This window comes from Gambusia affinis, linkage group LG22 (genome assembly GCF_019740435.1).
Source record: "Gambusia affinis linkage group LG22, SWU_Gaff_1.0, whole genome shotgun sequence".
Taxonomy (NCBI): domain Eukaryota; kingdom Metazoa; phylum Chordata; class Actinopteri; order Cyprinodontiformes; family Poeciliidae; genus Gambusia; species Gambusia affinis.
This window is the reverse complement of record NC_057889.1, coordinates 3,461,471-3,476,791: the sequence shown is the minus strand read 5'-3', so window position 1 is coordinate 3,476,791 and position 15,321 is coordinate 3,461,471. Positions and strand designations below refer to the sequence as shown.

The 15,321-nt window shown below is 34.8% G+C and overlaps 1 long non-coding RNA gene across 2 annotated transcripts; it reads left to right on the top strand.

Annotated features, from left to right (window-relative positions):
- Nucleotides 1-5,295: 5,295 nt before the first annotated feature.
- LOC122825516 lies at nucleotides 5,296-13,340 on the top strand. 2 transcript variants are annotated; one of them, XR_006369652.1, is made up of 5 exons: nucleotides 5,296-5,357; nucleotides 5,849-5,904; nucleotides 7,324-7,510; nucleotides 9,325-9,512; nucleotides 13,138-13,340. It is a non-coding gene; the product is annotated as an uncharacterized LOC122825516 (long non-coding RNA). The 2 variants fall into 2 exon arrangements; XR_006369651.1 differs by lacking the exon at nucleotides 13,138-13,340 and having other exon boundaries at nucleotides 9,325-9,597.
- Nucleotides 13,341-15,321: the final 1,981 nt, after the last annotated feature.

The window sequence follows — 15,321 nt, the reverse complement described above, 5'->3', positions numbered from 1 at the left end:
TGGCTGTATTTACCCAAAATTCCCTGCTCTGTCGTTCACTTCCTGCTTTTGGAGGGGACTGTGGTCCGCTTGGCGTTCATATAGGCATTCAAACCACACCAGAGTTCACTTTGACCAAACAGATCTTTTTTTGAACCATAGTTCACTTTTTTGGTTCGTTTCAGAATTCGATTACGGATTCAGACTTACTAGACAAACCAGAGTTCGACTAAAGAACTAAACAAGGCTGATGTGACTTTCATCTTCCTCTAATTCAAATATTTCACCTGGTACTCAACTGACTGGTTTTTAGGTAATCATTGTTTTTATTTTTCTCACTTCTTGGGAGTTTGTGTGGTTTGTTTTTGTCCCACCAGCTCTGGAGGAAAGAAGTCATTTATCCTCAATACAACTCACAGATGTTTCAATCTGACAGAAACCTGATCTAATCAACAGCAGACATGCCTTTAAAAACATCTGCCAGGAATCATAGTTTTATACTTTCAATGCATTATATTAGTAAGCCTTCTCCAGAAGGAGAAAATCTGATTGGATTTCTGGTTTATTTGAATTTTAGCTCAGTTTTTTTCTTCCCTCTCTGTTTCCGTCGCTTTAACGATTCCCTCTAAGTCTGACTCTGCGGTTGATCCTGCATGCTTTGCCAACACTTGTTTGCATCGCTGACACAGTTTACAGCATGTACTCGTTACTAAAACATAAAGTGTGCTGCTTTAAACTCCCTGACAGCCCTGCATCTCCTCCACTAAAGTTTGCTTGGCTTTGCATATCTTTTAGGTCCCAACCAAACAACTCTTACATTTATCTTTGCTCTACAGTCCAATCACATAAAAAGAAAATCTATTTCACCTCCAACTTTTTCCTCCAACTCCACAACACTTTTCCTTCATGTTTTCCATCACTCGCTAAAAGTAAACAAAAGGATTAAGGAGAATTATCTTATGACCAAATAAACTGGATAAAAAAGGGTAAATCTATCGACTCAAAATTATTTATTTATACCTTAAGACAAAATGTCCTCTTTGAAAAATGTTAGTAGAACTAAACACTAATTATTCAGCATAGCACAATGAAGTTTCTCCATATTTTCCATAATTAAAGTGGAGTGTATCAACATGTATTTGAGGATTTTTCTCTAAATTATTTATACTTATTGTGTTAAGATTACCATAGAACCTTCCTGCTCAAATTAAATGCTTAAACACAATTTACAAAGAAAGTTACAAAAAAAATTCTGATTCTTATTTAATTTTCTGACATTAGCATCATGGAAATAATTTTGGTAATTCTAACTAACATAGAAGTTGAGTGTCTTCCTCAAACAGTGAGGAAGACAATGTGCATATTTTTAATTTGGTGCATAAAAATACATTAAGAGACCACATCAAAAGTTTCTCAGTTTCTCTGATTTCACTCTTTATAGGTTTATGTTTGAGTAAAATGAACATTGGTATTTTACTCTATGAACTACTGACAACATGCATCTGAGATTCCAAGCAAAAATTTTGTATTTATTTGCAGAAAATGAGAAATGGTCAAAATAATAAAAAAAAATTGCAGTTCAGTGGGCTCTTAATTTTTCCAGACCTCTATATGAATGATGATTTTATTTTATTTTTTTTTACATGTTCTCTAAATGCTATGGATTACTTTTTCTCTTGGGAAAAAAAAATACTTATTTTATACTTTACAAGGAAATACCTCAGAATTCCCTGCAGTCAAAATGACAGCAAATTTTAACCAACACTGGTAGAAATGGTGTGTATGTATATATATATATATATAAAGTATGAATTTTGTTTTTTGTGATTTGTGTATTTTCAACATTAGCAGAGTACAGAAACAGTTTTGTGTGAAGTTTGGGAAACATCTCTGCTGTCCAATATGTGAAAAAAGACGATCTTAGCTCAATAAGAGCCTTGAAGGTTCAGAGTTGTTGCAGGAAGAAATAATGCAAAGAAAATAAGTTCATAATGTTTTCACACAGGAAGAGTTCAGAAGTTAATATTTGGAGGCAAAACCAGGAGGTTTTAAGTTTAATGGAGTGGTCTCTTAATCATTTTCAAGCAAACCCTAATAATACCCATAAGATTTGATTTTTTTTTTCTTGATTTCTGCCCTCCAACAGCATCAAAACTCCCAGTGCATGAAGAGGAAAAGGTTTTATTCCTCCAGAAAGCGTGTCCAGCCAGATCTATGGAGGTTTTGTTCCACAGCAAGCAGGGAAGCGCCATTGTTCACTGCAGCGCCTACAGGAGTGTTGTCATACACTGTACAGATCTGTTTGTTTGGCTTATCCTGACAGGAACCATTCATCACCGCTGGGCATGTTGGCTTAGCCCACAGCGCCATCAGCGCAAGCACAGCAACTTGTCCAAGGCATGAGTGGTTTTTATGCTTCGCCCCATCTCCTCTGGCATGATGCCTCACTTCCTTTCAAAATGGCCTTCATGCCTTTTGTTCTCCCAGACTGCACCGTCGCTTTAATTCTTCATTTCCGCAGGTCTTTTTCCGCGTCGTTCAAAGCTGCATTGTGGAGCGGCAACAATAACAGGCTGTAGTGCTTCATTTCTCTCTTTGTAAACCATCCTCCGCTGTTTGTTTATATTCAATTGTGTTTTCTGTTAGGATCTGTAATGAAGGGCTTAGAAATCTGACTGATTAATGTAATCTAATTAGATACAGTTCAACAATGACAATACAATTAGAACACAGCACTATCATTTAGAGCTGCAGCTCTTAACGATTGTTTTAGTAACAAACTTTTCTGACGATTAATCAATTAATCAGACAAAAAATGGCAGATTCTGCAGCTTTTTTATTTAAACACGTGAGCCTTTTATACAAAATATTCAAAATACCTTAAAATATGCAAATTATTTTTAAACGTGAAAAACATTTTACTGTCTAAAATGCATCACCACAACATTCGTCTCCTGTACACTTACTCATTTGTCGCAAAGGATTCATCAACAGTGTAGGGCTGATCTGATTATTTTTTTTATTTATTAACCCATTAAAAATTAGATAACAAAAGATGTTTAATGGATTTATTTTACTGAGCTTGTACCAGGTGAAACTAAAACTATTCCACTTGAGGAGTTCTGGGTAGAACAATTGTTTATTTTGTTTTTCCTTCATCTTAAATGCAAAATTTTCAAATTTTTCATACATTTCTGCTCTGATTGTTTTGTTCTTTCTGAAAATTGCCTTTTTTTGAATCTGTATGCTGCAATTAACGATTAATCAAATTTGTTGACAATTATTTAAATATTTGATTAATCACGATTAATCGCTTCAGTCCTTTTATTTTTATGATTATGTAGGTAAATTATATAGGTAATTAAAAAAAATTCTGATAACTTATTTACAAATAAAAATGAATAGGTTTACATTTATTGCACATAATTTTAAATAGATATTAAGCTTTTGCAAAGTAGAACATGGAGAAATCATACATAAATGTATAAAACAAATATACAAAGCCGATTACTGTAAAAGGAAAAATATTCTGTTATACAGGTAATTTTTGTGTCAACTTCCTGTGTTTGCTACATGAAAGTGACTGAATCATCTGCATGGTGCATTCGATAGGCAAACATTAGCACACCAGCAGCCTTTGCCAGACTTTGTTTGCACAATTTAAATTCAGCGTTTGACTCTATGCCTCCTAAATTGTTTATTGAAAGGTTAATTGAGAAGAATGTCAGTTCTTTCATAATTAAGTGGCTTTATTCATGCTAAACAAATGGGTTCAAACGAGTTAAGGTCAATGGTTCTGTTTTAACTGCTTAACACTGTTGCACATTGGCACCATCAGAACGGGAGTTTACATGCAAATGCTTCAGCTCCCTTTAACCTTCGTCACGTTACCACAAACTTTAAATGTATTCTGTGAGATAAACAAACACAAACCAAATATAAATAGGCTTAGTCTTCAGCTATAAGACTTTAAAGACAAGACTGAGCTTCAATAGCAAGAAAGAAAAATCAGTTGCAGATGCATTTCAATCAGATTAGATCATTAGTTAGAACGATTAATCGGATTAATCGTTAACTGAAGTATAAAAATTCAAAAAAGGCAATCTGCTGAAAGAACAGCGAACTCAGAGCAGAAATGAAGACAAAACTGAACAAAATTATGTATATATTGCACAAATAGGACAGCGTCAATATTAAATGGTTTGATGAGAGAAAGAATTAGATAATCTGGAAATACAATTAAAGAAACAACAGAAGTAAACAAAGCAGGAATGAAACTAAAACCTGAAAGTATCTGAAAAACGGGGATGGCATAAACTAAAAAGAGAAACGTTTTTTCCTAAAACAATCAGGGAAAGCAAAAGGTTGTCACTGGCAGGAATCTAGATCTGCTCAGAACATTGACTTGAAGGAAGAAGAAAACACTTTGAGGACTTTACGAAGCTCAGAACCATTTTTATGGTGCATCTTTTACTTATGGCCGACCCTGCTGCAAAGGGTGAAAAGTAACGTATAAAAGATCCAGGAGAATATTTATTTTTCCAGCCTGTGGTGAAATGACTCCTATATGCACAAAAAAACTTCCGTTTTTCACAGGTCAGCAGTTCTGGCTTCATATTTTAGCAAACCACACGCTCTTAGTATTTTGTCTTAATAAATGTGAATCTTAAGGCAATTTGGCATCAGAGCTTTTAATGGGCAAATAATTAAACTGTTTAATTCTAAATTCAATGACCCAGGTTTCTGCAACACGACCTGGCAGATAGTTTGCTGGAAAAGAAAAACTGCATTCAGTGTTTTCCCTCCATCTTAAGTAAAAAAATAAAATAGTAATTTCACATCCAATTTAACAGCGATCCAGCTGAGAGTTACAAACAGCAGAATTCTGTAACTGCTACATTTAGTGGTGAAGAAAAATATAAATAAATGTAGTAGAAGACAAAAATATTATACATGCCAGGTCAAAAACAGAAAATGGACAAGTTGCACCAAGTAGTCAACTTATAGACAAGTCAATTCTTTGCTCTGCATTGATTATTTTTAGGTTTCACGTCGACTAGTTGCTGATAATTTTACGTTTATGGAAATATAAAGTATTATGTCGATATGGCTGAAAAACTTATCAAGATAATTACTGATTATTCTTTTTGTTTTAAATATTAAACTAGTGGCGTTAACTTTCCAGTTTCATCCAAAAGGGGAGTTGACTAACTCACTCGTTCTTTGGTTACCTAGCAACTCACTCATTCTTTGGTTACCTAGCAACAACCTGTTGAGTAACTGGCGCAGCAGCAGTTTAAGGTCCTACCATTGTGCCTCATAACTGCTTTAAAAATAAATAAATGGCATGGAGTAGAACAGGGAAGGTAACACCAAAGGTTTGGCAGCATTTCAAATATTTAAAACAAAAACAAAACTAATCAATAATTATCAATATTGACTGATATGAAACGTTTATATCACGATACGTTTTCAAGGCCTAATAGCATTATTTTGACATTACTTTTATATTAATTACTTGAAAATGGAAAGTAATATTGTTTAAATTTATCTATCATGGTCTTATTTTTAAATCCCAAACTCTGGCATCCTAATCGTTTTTTCTGTAAGAAAGATGGAAAACAAGCCAAGAACTCTGTAGCAAATATGAAAGATTTAGTTTAAATGTTCCTACAGAAGTTCATCTTAAGATTTCCTGATTTATTCTTCATTTTAACTTCTGATCATCAATTTTATCTTATTCTGTAAATGTTTGAGCTGTAAGCCTCATAGTAAATTAGAGCATTTACCCATTTTTTCCAGGTTTCTCTTACATCTTCTCTCTTTCATTTTCTTCTCATACATCATCAGTTTGCTTGGTTTTTTTTAGCTAACACAGCAGGTCGGCTTGACAAGAGAGACACCAAAATCTCCAGCAGTGCCACTGTGAGTATGCCACAGGTTACAAAGAGCGTCCTCGATACAGAGAGCTGTAATTGGTTGCTATATCAAAACTAATAATAGCCTAGGTTATGGTGACTTTGTAGTGCTAACAGTGCTGGAGAAACTTTTTCAGATTGCTTCATTTTCTCCATTTCAAGGATAAGTGTTCCAGATCAAACAGATTTTAATATCAAGGATGCGCTCAGTAAACATTAAAATTAGTTTTCAAATTATGACAAACCAAATATAATTGTCTCTCTTTCTAAATCATGAATAAGCAGCAAATAACCAAATTTTTTTCCAGTGGAGTTTCTCTTCAAACATTCAGGCCTGATTGCTTCCAGTGGAGTCTGTAGTATTTAGGACATTTCAAACAAAAAACTAATTAATCATTAATGACAGAGTAAGTTATTGATTAAGAGGTGATTGATCTTAGTATTCTAAACTGATGAGCAGCCATTTTCATTTGAAAAGGGTCGACCATTTTTTCATGACATTTCTGAAATTTTTCAGAAGACGCTGAATTAAAAAAAATAACTAAAGAGTTTGTTGAATGTTTATATTTCAAAACAAAACTGCATAAAGTGAATTTTGTATCTCACACCGGACTTTGTTTGGACCGCTTCTCTTTCCCATTCTAGGATGGTTCCACCATCTTTGTTTCTGTACCAACTGACTCCACTTAAGAATGACCAGTGGCGCCCTCTGCTGATTGACGGCCAAACTACAACACTAAAAAGGCCTGAGTTGAAAATTAATCTTTTTCATTCCTAATACAAAATGCTTATGGTGTGATTTCAGCCATCTTGTTAAATTTCCTTAAGATTCACAAGGTTCATGGAGTCCAACAGCGTGGCATTCCCACTCATACATGCTTACAAACTCTGGATATTCACCAAAAGACCGAGACTACGGAGACAACTGAGGATTGTGTTTCTAGGCTAAATTAGAATTAGGGTTCTATTTTAACATTTTGTTTTTCTTTTGCAGCTGGCAGATCAAGTAGCATCATTTAGCAAAGAAGCATTTCCGCTTTTTGTTTTGGTGGGTTTTTTTAGTTTTACTAGGCCTGTCACAGTAATAAATTTTCCTGGGCAATAAATTGTCCCAGTAATTATTGCGATAAATGGTAATATTTAAAGAACTGGAAGACATTTAAAAACATTCAAAATAAGACATAACAAAACCCAATAACTGAAACAAAAAAATAAATAGATAAAATGGACTATGATGTCTCCTAACAAAAATCGCCCTTAAAAAAATCACAATGAAAATGATCAAAATCTTTTGAATTTATCATGTGATTGATTAATTGCTTGTTTTTTGTCACCTTTGTTGGTTGTCATTACGTGCGACATAAATCAATAAAACCAACTGATCTAGCTGCTCACACCAACATGGATCCTCTCTTTTTGTTGATAGTGTTTCCAACACCTTTATCCACTTCAACCAAGTCGCTCTGCATACTAAACACATCCGCTCTGAATCAACAAACGCCCAGAGACGGGAACAAAAAGACGGAAAGTGAGAAAGGAAATTAGAAAGAGGGGTGAGAGGATGATGAATGGAAGACGCTAAAGTGGGTCCCAGGTGTACAGCGGTATGGCAGGTAAGGACAAAGCCTGGAACGATGATCTGTGATGATGGGGAAACAGATGATAGAGCACCAGGTGGAAGAAAAAATAAAGACAGGAAGAGCTGAATCACTGCTGATACGTCGGTAAAATCCAGAGGCCACAGGCTGTCAGTGGAAGCAGAGACAATTAACCTGTCACAACAAATTAAGACTCTGTGGTAATATGACTTCTCTTAATGAGGTCATTTTCACATTAACTCTCTATTGTTAAAGGTTTTACAAACATATAAACTGATTTTATTGACTTAGCCCGTCTACTTTGATGCTGGATAAAGTAGTTTAATCAAGACTCCCTTGATTGGATCAAGGGAGTCTTGATGTAATAGTCACATTGTTGGGATACCAAATTCAGAAATCCTTGTTGTAGAGCAGAAAACTCAGAAAATAAATAAATTACGTCCGTTATTAAGTTTCTGTTCCTCTCCTCGAGGAATTTAATTATATTGGTTACAACAGAAACTGAAAAGCCACCACCGACTCATTTCACTTCTTTTTGAAGCAAAACTTGATCAAAGTGGAAATAATCTGATGCAGAATCTTTAATAAAATCCTCAACTAGACGTTTTCAACTCCCTGTTAGTGGTGAAATAATATTTCCCATCTGTTAAATCGTGTTTTCTTTGGTAGTGTTCATGAACTTAACAACCCCAACTGGTTGGTAATACAGCGTCAAATGTAATTTAGTTTGGAGATTTTGCCAATTTGTCTCAAATTTACAGACATATTCAGAAGGTTTTTGTGACTCGAAATATTTTGTCCAAGTTTGTTAAATTAAAAAAAATCCTGTTAATGAAAATAAATGAAAAAGCAGAAAAAGTCAACCTCAATTGGTCTTGAAATGACCTAAACTTTACTAATACGTTTTTTAAAACTGTTATGTTTATTAGTTATATTAACACCCAAATCGCTCTATAGAGGACTAAAACTGACATAATTAAACATAAAAGCAGACTTTTATAAAGACCCAATAATAAATCAGTACACTTAAAAAACACCAAATAATTTTTTTGAAAAGATAACTTTACCTCAAATTTAATCATTTAACTGACATTCAAATTCTTTCAGTTTAGTTCCAACAAACTGGACTAAACTGAAAATCAAAACTTATATATTTATAATTCCAAATTTTACTGTTTAAAAACAATTAATTGTCCTCCTTTTTTAATTTACTTGGTCCATTTTGGAGGTGGACAATAAATCAATAACAATATCATAATAGACACATGATCAATAATAATTTTAATAATTTCACATAAATCCGATCCAGAACCGCACGGCATTCTGGGAGATGTAGGCAGCTAGGTTGAGTTGTCGGCATCAACTCGTTCACTCTTTGGTTACCTAGCAACAACCTGCGCAGTAGTAGTTTCATGTTTCGCCGCAGTGCCTCACAAGTTCTTAAAAATAAAAAAACAACGGCATGAAGTGACAACTGTGACAAACAGGGAAGGTCATGTCACCGGTTTGGCACGGCTTCAGATATTTAAAACAAAAACCTAATCAAAAAATAAAAACCTAAACCTATAGCTGCTGATGAAACAACTTGTTAAAAGGTAACAACACACCATTATGAGAAATGTCAAGATCAATCATTATGCTGTAGCCAAAGCAGGATTGTTCATTTAGATATGAATAGCATTTAAATCCAGTACATTTATCATTTTGTTTTGATCTTTACAGTTAAATTTCATGTTGGCTGCAGTAAAGTTCTAGTTATTCCTAAACTCCGCAGGCTGTACTTTCCCTGATTTACAGGATGTATTTAACCTCATTAACGATTCTTTTAGAGAAAGCAGAAATCTCCTTCGTCACATCGAGCAAAGTGAAGATGGATCAGAAGTAAGTGAAGATGATGACGGGCTGCAGGAATACTTGGCAGGAGAAAAGAAAGATTGATGAGGATTGATGAGGATGAGGCTAGAACAGCACAAGGCAGATGGGAAGAGTGATTTCAACACTCTTCTTCCTCAGATTGGTACGTAATGTGGCTGTGAATGGAGGGAAATCGGAGACCTTGGCCTCCAGAGGATAGAGATAAGGACTCACTCTTCCCTTCTGAGATGAATGTCTCTGCACATCTTCTTAAATAAAAAAACCTCAAAATCGATAGTATGAACTTTTACATCATAGCAACCAACGTTAAATAATGAGTCTGGGTAAAATCGTACTTTCAGATTAGAAAATATCCCTCTACAAATAGAGAAGACAAAAAATTGCACTTAAAAATTGCATGATAATATATTTTCACTCAAGTAGAAATAATTTACAATCTTCTTTGCAATAAAAGTAATTGGTAGGAAAAAAAAGGAGTTCTGTTTAATCTGATTTATTTGGGAATATGTAATTATTTGGACAAAATATGGAATTACGTGAAGCTTCTTGAACTACAGAAAATAAAAAATACATAAAAATAAGACATTACAATATCAATGAATGGATGTTTCCAAACCTCAGCTTTACGTAACAGTAGGTAAATATAAATGCTAGAAAATGTGATAATCATTGTTGTGCACAGCTAAAACATCAACTAGCTGAAACGTTATTCAGCCTAAAGCAATAATCGTAAACATTAGTTCCACTAACGCCAAAGCGCTGCACCAACACGGGTTTATCTTACTCTAGTTTTAAAGAATAGCTTGGTTTAATTTTTCACATCTCCTGAAATGCATGCAGTCCTGATCTCACCACATAAGGTCAAAATCCATCCAAGCTAAGAATAACTTACAATAAACGACAAATTATTTCCACTCCCTGCAATTTTACCAAGCTTTGCTTCAGCTTGAAATTGTGCACACTGCAGAAAATAAAAAGTATTATCTAAAACCCAACAGCTGTGGAAACAAGGACTCGTACAAATTAGTGGAAAAGAAAATGATAAATAAAAATTCATGTTTATTTGCAAGAGATATTGTATCTGTTACAGGAATTGCTATTTTTATCACACAGTCCAAGTAAACAACTGATTACTCAGCTGACAAATGAGTATCTGGATGAAATGTTTTCTTTTTAAGCAGCGCAAGCCAGGCGCAGAGCAAACAGAAGTGTGAAATCCCTGAATTGAAATTTAATGGGAAATATTAAACTTGTTTAGACAACCAAACAGCAGAAGAAATTGTGTGTTTACACACTGTATTGAAGTTTAATAGTGGGAGTGGATTTGTTCTCTGTAACAAAACGAAGAGCTGTTGCACAAACATCCCCATGTTCATACAGTATAAACATTTGTGTTTAATACGCGCCCGATTCTGCTTTAAAAATGGAGATACATGGAGAAGACTTACTGGAGCTGGGAGCAGAGATACGTGAAAGTAATGCATTTTCTCTGTGGCTGCTCATCCATAAAATTAAATTGAAAGGAGGTTTTGAAAGAGATTCTGCAGACAATCCTCTCTTACTTTCATTTATATCAAAATAAAAGCTCAGATTAAGCTGAAAGACATGAAGAACAACAAAACAACTATGAAGGTTGCATTTTATACGCTGCTAAATCTGCATGGCCTGTATTTGTTGAGATAAAGCCCCAATTAATAAACAGAAGTGGTGAAAATATCACTTCCCGTCAACCGTTACAGCAGGAACTGATGTCACATGGGTCAAAGAATTTCTAAAACTGCAAAATAATTACATTTTTTTTCTACTCTTCAACAATAAACTAAACATTCGACAATTTTGGTTAAATAAGTATCCAAAACCTAAACAGACGTCCAGTTTTCAAATTCTTCTGGCCTCAGAAAAATAAAAAATAAACAACATTCAGCATTCATTCTCAGCAATAAGTGCAGGTTTTCGGTTACTGTCTTTTAAAATGCTTGCTGTGTCAAACAGGTTCAATAAATACGAGTAGATTTTGCTGCTCCAAAGTCTGTTTTAAGTAGAAGTCAGGGTATAAATTTGGTCACATTTACTGTGAAATTAAAGAGAAAGCCAAAAAGATGGTCATAAAAAAAAAAAAAAAAACTTTCGTTAAACACCTATGCATTACAGTGATTGGTTGCCATGGATACTATGGACGCAAGCTGATGGAGACAAAATAACCAGTTTTCTGTTGGTTTTAAATACATTTCTTCTCTAACATACCTCCTGAAGACGCAGCGCCAGTTAAATATGCAACCAAGCATGTAAAATAAGGAAGATTTGAGTTAAATCAGCTCAACGCTCATGAAATCCCAAATATTTTATGCTCTTTAAGCAATAATAGCAATCCTACTACTCTGTAGAAATAATTTGTTCCTAAAGATTGGAGGCTGATTACTGATATAGTTAAATTTAATGTATGCAAAATATGTATTTACAAAAAATCTAGTAAAGCATGTCAACTGAAATGAATCTTTACATAACTGAAATCTGAAGTTTTGTTTTTTAGTAATTCTTTTAAAAGAGTTACAACAACATTTAATTTCCCTTTGGGATTAATAAAGTATTTTTGACTTTGGATCACCAGGCATGGCTCTTTACCTAGTAACCACAGCAAAGCCCAGCCCGTTGCCAAGCAACCCCAGCAACCAAAGTTAAGTTCCAGGATATTTGGTCAGCTGGTTTCACCGTTTTATATGGTGTACAATGGCTGCTGGAAAAGACAAGTGTTTTGTTATCGACTTACCATCTTTAAACCACTTGTTGCATTTTTGATGGTTGTGTAGGAGGCTCTCCTGATGCTTTTCAAAGATGTGCAGTTTTATAGCTACGCATCTGTTTGCAGCCATTTTCATGTGTAAACATTTGAGTTGTGGGCGAGGCCAGCAACTAATCTGAATTTAAAGTGACAAGAGGCCCTAAAACAACTAATTCTCAAATAAGACTAAAATCTCATTATCCAAGAATGATTTTGTATCGCCCATAGATGTATCCTAACTGGCTCAAGCAAGTATATTAGGTCACCTTTAAAGGAAAAAAAGGGTTAATCAGAAATTCTCATTGGGTTCAGTGTCTCCTTTCTGTATCCTTAAATCACAGTTTCCCTTCACCGGGTGGTTTACAATAAAAAAGTAAATGAATTCACATCTGCTCTCTGTAGACTACACTTTTGTTTTGAATGTGTTCTGGATTACGGCAGGCTTCCTTAGAGAATATGTGCTTTCTGCCAAACATCCAATTACCAGATGTTTTTACATCACCCATAAAACTCCAAAGGGACAAAAACACATGGAGCTACATGGACAATCATAACAATATCAATTGTGCTTCCCTGTCAACAATTACCACTTCACAATCAAAATTAGCATTTTTCTGGCAGTCAGAAAAAGAATAGGGACACAAACAAAAGATGAATAATCTCGATAATAATTGTCCCCCTCATGACCTGAACTCCTGTTTCTCACTGAAAAACCCGCTGATCTGGATCAGTAAAAACCGAGTGTCTGACTCTGATTTTCATCGTTCTGAAAGGTGCTGCTCCTCCTGCTGTCATCTCCTCCATTATTGCTTTAGAGCAAATCAGTGGAGCAAAGTGACTTTTCAATTTGAATCATTCTCAAAGCAATTTTATGATTAAATAAGCTGGAAAAAATTGAGGAAGTGGTGGAATTTGCATAAATCAGACGGGAAAGATTTTCTGTTCGGGAACAGAAAGGTTACTTTTTCCCCTCTGTACTTTTTTTCAGTCTGAACAACAGTTGCATGGAGCAAAACCGCAATAGGTGTTTGTGTTGATAGAAAGCTTCTTCAATGCACAGCAGCAACACCTGAATGAATTATTTAAGCCGACGGAGCAAACATGACGTGTGCTGCACTCGGATAGATGTACGCCAACTGTGAGCACATGTCGACTGCAAATAAACCCGAGTGCTGCTTGTCGTTATCCATGGATGTAAACGTAAATTATGCAGCTGAATGGGGCCCGCCTGAACTCCTCCTCAATCTACATGATATTACGATTCCACACATGTTCAGGAAGCCTAATTGTCCCTGCAATGGCTCATTTGACAACATAATTGTGGTGTTTCCAGAAAATTCTCAAGCTAAATGCAGAGATTCCCCCGTGATGGGATGCAAATGCAAAGACAGGTTGGTAATTCTTGGTTACACTTCCCCTCCTTTTCCGTAAGACTTAATTACAGCCATAGGCGAAACATCCTGCAGGTTTAAATTAATAGTAGTTTGATAGTTAATGGTTTTAATGGCAACTAGCACTCTATATCAACTACTGAAACCCAAAGTTGGATAGCAATTAACTACATTTACTTGAGTAACATTCTTGGGAAAATGTACTTTTAAGAAGATTTTTACTTTTTATTTTAACTCCAGTAAAAAGTAAGCGATATTAAGTATCGCTACTTTTGAGTTAAATTTCTACATTTGAAAAACAAGCTTGTGTAACAAAAACCAAAGGTCTGTCTGATGGATTTCTGCTTAAAAGTTACATAAGTTTTAGATCTAAAGAAGTTAATTTTGGAAAAAAAAAAAAAGAGTTTGATTTATCACCAGATGCTAAGGCGCTAACCCTCTGCTTTCAGTTCTGGTTCTGGTTCTGGTTCTGCTCACAGATGCGCCACAAAACCACGTTATTCAGACCAACATGCTGAGCAGGACTTTCACATCAAGACAATCCACTCCATTATGAAACTAATCGATAACTAAAATGAGCCCCAATAACAGGAAAAAGTAGTTTGTTACTGTTCTGTGCTCAAAGATGCAGCTAGCTAATGCTATTAACTATACCCAGGAAATACATTGTTAAAAACATGTATTTCTGTTATAAACATTATATTTAGGTCACATTTCAGGAATTTTTACAGATGTCTTGTTTAAGTTCAGCCAAGTTATACTCAGTTTGCATCGTCAATAAAACTCAGAGAATTAAATTCAATGTGCCTTTTGCTTATTCTGACTTTACATTTGTTTCTAATTTACTTCATTCTTTTCATAGAGTTAACATTAGCTAAGTAGTTCTGTGTTTAGCCGAATCTGTAGCCGTTTACAGGAGGACCATTACTGCCAATAATTTAGTCTGCTCTTTGTATTTTTTCTCCCCCAGGCAGGAGTCTTTGCTTGGTTGAGTCATGTTTATTTCATGCACAACCATCCTTTTTTCAACAAACATTTCTTAACCTTCAGGCAAAACACAACTTTATTCATGAAAATCCTTACCTGAAGACTAAATCACAAATTTTCTTGGAAAAAACAACATTTTCACTTAAAGCAATCTTCCGTCGTGAATCCAATTAAAAGCTAAACATTTGAATAAACTCTGAAGGTGTTAGAGCTTTCATTAATCAAGTAGTTTCTCAGGATGAAAGATTCAGGCAGCTCACTGAATTTCAGATTTATGAGAGGAGACGAGAGATTTCTCTTTATACTGTAATATTTTGTAATAACTTCTAATGACTGCGGCTAATCTGGGATAACAGCCTGACGGCAAATTTGAAATGGAGGGTAAAAATGTGAGACATTCTGAGCACGTCTGCTGAGCGGGTGGAGAACAAGCGCCGTTGTGGAGAAACGTCAACCAGAACGTCAAAATGTGAAATGACTCACCAACCTTCAAAAAAGGTCATATTCATTTCACCAAATATAATGGCTTTAAGTAAATTAAAGGACTTGAAGTAGAGATGGACTTGTTTGCTTCTACTCCAACCCCAAGTTCATGAAATCCTCTGGCTTTCGCCAGTCATCCTCTGCAGCTGATCAAACTTTACTTTTATTTTTCTCCTCACTCAAATGAATGTTGAAAGACCAGATTGCATGTTAGGAAGTTAAATGAGCAGAAAATAGAATAAAAAAGTCTTAGTTCCTTATTCTATTTTGTTGAGAAAAAATGTATTTTTCTCTACAAAATAGATTTTAGA